Source organism: Trachemys scripta, chromosome 2, assembly GCF_013100865.1.
Source record: "Trachemys scripta elegans isolate TJP31775 chromosome 2, CAS_Tse_1.0, whole genome shotgun sequence".
In the NCBI taxonomy this organism is placed as follows: domain Eukaryota; kingdom Metazoa; phylum Chordata; order Testudines; family Emydidae; genus Trachemys; species Trachemys scripta.
In genome coordinates this window covers 80,551,351-80,557,350 of record NC_048299.1, presented here as the reverse complement: position 1 = coordinate 80,557,350, position 6,000 = coordinate 80,551,351, and the positions used below count along the sequence as shown (strand labels likewise).

General features: G+C 45.5%; 1 protein-coding gene across 4 annotated transcripts in view; it reads left to right on the top strand.

Annotated features, from left to right (window-relative positions):
- Positions 1-1,963: 1,963 nt before the first annotated feature.
- MYRIP (myosin VIIA and Rab interacting protein) overlaps positions 1,964-6,000 on the top strand; it is a 343,158-nt gene continuing 339,121 nt past the window's right edge. For all 4 annotated transcript variants that reach the window (XM_034761008.1, XM_034761009.1, XM_034761010.1 and 1 more), the window contains exon 1: positions 1,964-2,513. The gene's annotated coding sequence lies outside the window, so the exon portion shown is untranslated. The remainder of the gene's footprint in view (positions 2,514-6,000) is intronic.

Sequence of the window (6,000 nt, the reverse complement as noted above, 5' to 3'; positions counted from 1 at the left end):
GATTTCAATAAAACCGGCTTCTATAAATTCGAAATAATTTCGTAGTGTAGACATACCCTAAGTTGTTTTTTGTGAGAATGGGTTAGGTGCCTGCCTCACTCCACACAGACCCCACTGCCTCCTTTATAACTTTTAGCCCAGGGAGTAGAGCACTTCGCTGGGGTGTGGCATACTAGGACTGAAGTATCCTCTCTTTGATGGGTAGAAGGGATTTGAAGAGGGGTCTCCCACATTCCTCACTGAGTGCAGTGGGCTGTAGCCCACGAAAGCTTATGCTCAAAGAAATGTGTTAGTGTCTCAGGTGCCACAAGTACTCCTGTTATTTTTGCGGATACAGACTAACACGGCTGCTACTCTGAATTCTGCTGTAGGGCTCCCTCAGTGTCTGCAGGTTTCAGAGTAAGTTTCAGGTTTCCTTCAGAAAGCTTATGCTCTAATAAATTTGTTAGTCTCTAAGGTGCCACAAGTACTCCTGTTCTTTCAGTGTCTGCAGTTGAAGCTGTTGTACTCTGGAAAAATAGTGAGAGTGATTGGAGAAAGGGGGACTGGGTCTCCCACCTCCCATGTGGGTACCCTAACCACGAGGCTATAATCTTATTCTCTCTTGCTCTTTCTCTCTCTGACTCAATGACCATTTAAGTGTTTATCCACAGTGGAACTGCTTCAACATAGAGAGGAAATCCCACATCAGAATATTACATAGTCCAGTGATTAGAGCACTTGACTGAAAGATGGGTGACCCCCCTGTTCAAATCCTTTTTCTTTCTGAGGGGGGAATTCAAGGTGAAGGTCCCAAAACCCAGGTAAGTGCTGTAATCACTGGGCCGAAGTTATTAGGTGGGCAGCAGCAGCACCACTACCTTCTCCTTTGGCTGGTTTTGAATGGGACCCTATCCAATAGGAAGCCTCTGAACACACCTACTTGATCAGACCCAACGGGCCTGAACATAGATGCTAGTGTTGGGGATGCTGCTGCACCCCTGGCTTGAAGTGGTTTCCATCATATACAGGGTTCTCAGCATCCTCACTGTACAAATTGTTCCAGCACTACTGGGCCTGTCTTCCCTCAGTTTGCTTAACTATGAGGCAAGTATCCAGATACCTAGAGGGAGGCAGCTGTATGCATGCTTAGAGGCAGAAATGTACATGCTTAGGGAACATTTACTGCAGAAACTTAGGTGCTGAGTAAATGTAGTTGCCTCCATGGTTAGGCGGTAGTTGAACAGGAGTGCTGTTGCTTAAAACTGGAATTTAGGTGCCTAATTACCGTGGTAGATTTGGTGGTCCTATCCTTTTCCTAGTGCTTGTGTTTCCTGGGTTTGGTCTCTAATACATGCCAATTTTCACCTCTCCCAGCTCTCCCCTTCTGATCAGGTTGGACTGCCACCTGACCAGAATTCATCAGCTTAGTTTTGATCTAATCTATCAGATTCCTTTGCTTCCTCTCTGCATTCTAGTGTTGACATCCCACCCCCCTCTATTATGTTCTGCAGAAGTGGGGTGAGATGGGGAGGTGGCAGCGGGAGAGCGACGTTCACAATCTTGACTGCAACTTTAAAATAGTGTGGCAACTCAAGTTCCCCCTCCCTCTGGCGTGTGCGTGTGTGCGGGCAAGCCTGTGTGAAATGACAGCACGTGTGAGCCCCGTCCCCTGGGGCGCCCTGTGCACCACGCACGCACCTCCTTCCGTGTGATGACTGCAATTGCATCCTCTCCCCCGCCCCCCTTGCGCGCTGCAGTGCATGTGCCACGGCTTAGATCACGCGCGCGCCAGCCCCAGGCTCGCGTGGTTCAAGCGCGCGCTGTACTCCTCATCTTCCCCCCTCCCTTGGGAGAGGCGGCCAGGTCCGCGCGCGCGCGCCCTGGCTTAGTTCCTCTTTTGCTTCCCCCCTCCCTTCCCGAGCAAGGGCTGGCGCTCTGCAGTGATTGGCTGGCTGGGCTCGGCCAGGTGTCGGGCTCGGCGGCGAGGAGAGGCCGGGCAGGGCAAGGCGCGCGGAGGGGGATGGCAGGAGCCGGCTGCAGCCGCAGCGCCTTGCACTGCAATCGCAGCCTGTAGGCGCTTCCCGAGGGACGCGGGGCTGGAGCCAGCGGGGAGCCCAGCGCTGCCCCTTTCCCCGGGCGGGAGCAAGCAGCGTCCTGCTGCCCTGTGCTCTTCCCTTCTGGGATGCTGGCTGGAGCTGAGGGCACGCCGACCGGCCTCAGCCGGGAGTTCCCTGCGGCGTGCGGGGGACGGGAGTAGCCGGGGCAGCGTTGGAGAGAAGCCTAGCAGCAATAGCGAAGGGAGGGTTTTATTGCATGACAGTTCTGGGTTTGATTGCTTCTTAAACCAAAAACAGCGGAACAGCCGCCTTCCCCCCCTCACTGCTCCACAGCGCATCCAGAGGGGGAAGGCACTGAAGGACTTGTTGACCCAGCAGGATCAGCTGCAGCGGGAGTCGGTGTATTTTTGCTGGCGCCTGTGAGAATTGATCAGTGAAGTTACTGCCCTGCTTCCATCTTGCGTTATTCTGAGTGTGAGTACTGACAATTGTCCATCTTTCTCCCTGCAAGCCCCCCTGCTTGCCTGTGTACGTAATGCAGGGGGAGAGAAGATGTGTCTTGTGTCGGGATTGGTATTTGGATGCAATTGCTCAGTTGGAAACTGCTGAATGTGGCTTGCATGGAAGCAGCTCCTCCTGTTCCGAATTTGGAGCTGGATTGTTGTACAGTAGTTTCACTAACTAATGTGACACCCGACCGAGGAGAAGGGTTGGGATGATTTTGGGGGGGCGGGGGGGAAGATATGTGTGACATAATCCTCTGCCTGTATTCTTCCAATTGCATCTGGCTCTTCCGCTTATTTTGCCTGTCGCAATCCTGTTCAGTGTGGAATTTGCTCTTTTTAACTTTCCTTTTAAAATAGCCATTGTAAGTGAGTCCTATAACTAATGACACCGAATTCGGTTGACGACAGAGGAGGATGTAGGCTGAGATGTCACCCCCTAGGACAGAGAAGGAGAAACTGAGAAAGAAGGGATGATGGCAAAGCATAAGAAGGGGAGGGAGGTTGGGATTCTTCTAAGGATCTGAACTTATTTTGCACTTATCCTAAAGGTCAAAACCAGACTCAAGCCATCCTCATTCATTTACACAGCTATGCATTATTTATAGCTATTATTTTTCTCTGGTTCTTGGGTCTTTCTTCTTTATATGAACTACATGATATTTATATGTGTATTATAATGACCTATGATATCGAAATAGAGAGGAAATACTCCCCAAGACATTGTGTGAAGGAAGGGACATATTTCCCAAATGAAATTTACAACAGCAAAGCAGTTAGATCCTGCCATCTTTCCCACCTTATAAAAACAACATTATCTGGTTGAACAGATCACCTCTTTTGAGTGATTTAATTTATTTACATTAAAATGTTAAGATTTATTTAGTTTGATTACAGGCCAGATGTCCAACTAGCCTGGCAGCCTTTTTAGTGAGATCATTGTTCAAACACTGTCATTCCAGTTATTAACAATAAATAGAATATTTTACTTTTGACTAACTTCTCTGAGGCCATTCAGGATTGTACTGTAAGATGTGTAGCACTCTTTCACTGCGTCCTTTTTGCCAGTACAGCACATAGCACCATTTTTTTTTTAAAGCTGAAGAGCACACATTTTCCTAGTATCAAGGTCAGTATATTGTGACTGCTGGGGAAAATACCATATGGCTTAGGTTAACTTGTCTTGGAGAATCTGATTAAGTAGTATTGTGTTGTTTTGTGTTTTTATTTTAGATTAATGTAACCAAGTTAGAACATAATATGAAGCAAAATATTTTAGTGTGGGTGCCTCACTAAAAATATTCTCATAGATGTAAACAGTGCTTAGAGACGTACATGGACAGATATGTGGGTTTGTTTTTCTTTTAATCACCTCCTCCTTTTTTTGAAAGTGTGGATAGGTGTCATCTTGACAGTGCTGGAGGCTAGAATCTTTTACTACTAGAACATCTATAATATGGGGACTGGTAATAAAGGTCTCCTTTACTTTCCTGACAATATGTCTCAACCCTATTCTGGAAGAATTGCCTACAAGTGATAGGATAGTTCAGTTTCCATATTCTCACAAATCTTTGTGGTTCTGTTGAGACTGTCAACAGGCTTGCCAATTAATGACAGTTGTTTTTTTCTTTTTGGTGATGTAGATATCAGTCCAGTTCCTAGTGGACTGAAGAGACAACCCACTCATTTCCTATAGCACACTGAACAGTCACCCATCACGTAGTAATGACACATAACCTGTAAGTGAAAGATTGTGTCCCCCATTACCAATCCCTTGAAGGGTACCAATACCATGTTTATGGATTTTTTTATTGTACATAATTGTATCCGGGAATGTGTATTGATGTCTCATGCCCTTACACCATCCAAAATATGCAGCCATTTGCCAATCTTCTTGTGGAATCTGATGGCTAATTCGAATGCAGACTTCAAGTATGCACATGTAAACTTTTTTTAAAAGGCGCACAGAACTAGGCCCTGAGAGCATTAATGTGCAATATGTACATTATAAGGTATGTTTGAAAAAAAATAGCTCTTTCCTGGGACAGGTGCACAAGACCTGCTTAGCATTCCTAGGAAGTCGTTTTTTAGAACTGTCTTTTTATACCAGCTAATGTTCCTGATGAGCTATTTCCATCATAACTTGCACTGCATGGAGGTAGAACAGGACTACAGTCTAGAACATGCCAAAATGAGGATAACTAATAATGGTTTCAGTTTCCTTGCTGCCCAGGCTTCCCATGCCCAGCTCTACCAAACAAATGAAACTACTGTTAGAAATAATAGCGAAGTCCCAGGAAGTGAATAATAGTTAAGTCCCAGGTAGACTGCATAGGGCTACAAAAGGATCTCTCAAAAACTGGGTGACTGGGCAACAAAATGGCAGATGAAATTCAATGTTGATAAATGCAAAGTAATGCACATTGGAAAACAATCCCAACTATACGTATAAAATGATGGGGTCTAAATTAGCTATTACCACTCAAGAAAGAGATCTTGAAGTCGTGGATAGTTCTCTGAAACCATCCACTCAATGTGCAGTGGCAGTCAAAAAAGCAAACAGAATGTTGGGAATCATTAAGAAAGGGATAGATAATAAGACAGAAAATATCACATTGCCTCTATATAAATCCATGGTACGCCCGCATCTTGAACATTGCATGCAGATGTGGTTGCCCCATCTCAAAAAAGATATATTGGAATTGGAAAAGGTTCGGAAAAGGGCAACAAAAATGATTAGCGGTATGGAACGGTTTCCATATGAGGTAAGATTAATAAGACTGGGACTTTTGAGCTTGGAAAAGAGATGACTACGGGGGGATATGATAGAGATCTATAAAATCATGACTGGTGTGGAGAAAGTAGAAATGGAAGTGTTATTTACTCCTCATAACACAAGAACTAGGGGTTGCCAAATGAAATGAATAGGCAGCAGGTTTAAAACAAACAAAAGGAAGTATTTCTTCATGCCATGCATAGTCAACCCATGGAACTCCTTGCCAGAGGATGTTGTGAAGGCCAAGACTATAACAGGGTTCAAAGAATAGCTAGATAAATTCATGGAGGATAGTTCCATCAATGGCTATTAGCCAGGCTGGGCAGGAATGGCGTCACTCTGTTTGCCAGAAGCTGGAACAGGGTGACGGGATGGATCACTTGATGATTACCTGTTCTGTTCATTCCCTCTGGGGCACCTGACATTGGCCACTGTTGGAAGCCAGGATAATGGGCTAGATGGACTTTTGGTCTAACCCAGTATGGCTGTTCTTATGAATTTTACCAAGTGCTTGCTTTGAAAAATTATTCTTAGAGAAGACTTTACCACACCTGAAGTAGAAGGAAAACTTAGAGTTTAATGTGCTCAAATCAGGGAGTCCAGATAATTTCCATCCCAGAATACTGAAAGAGCTGGCACCTGAAATTGGGAGTCCAGTGTGACATTACGCCCCATATTCAAT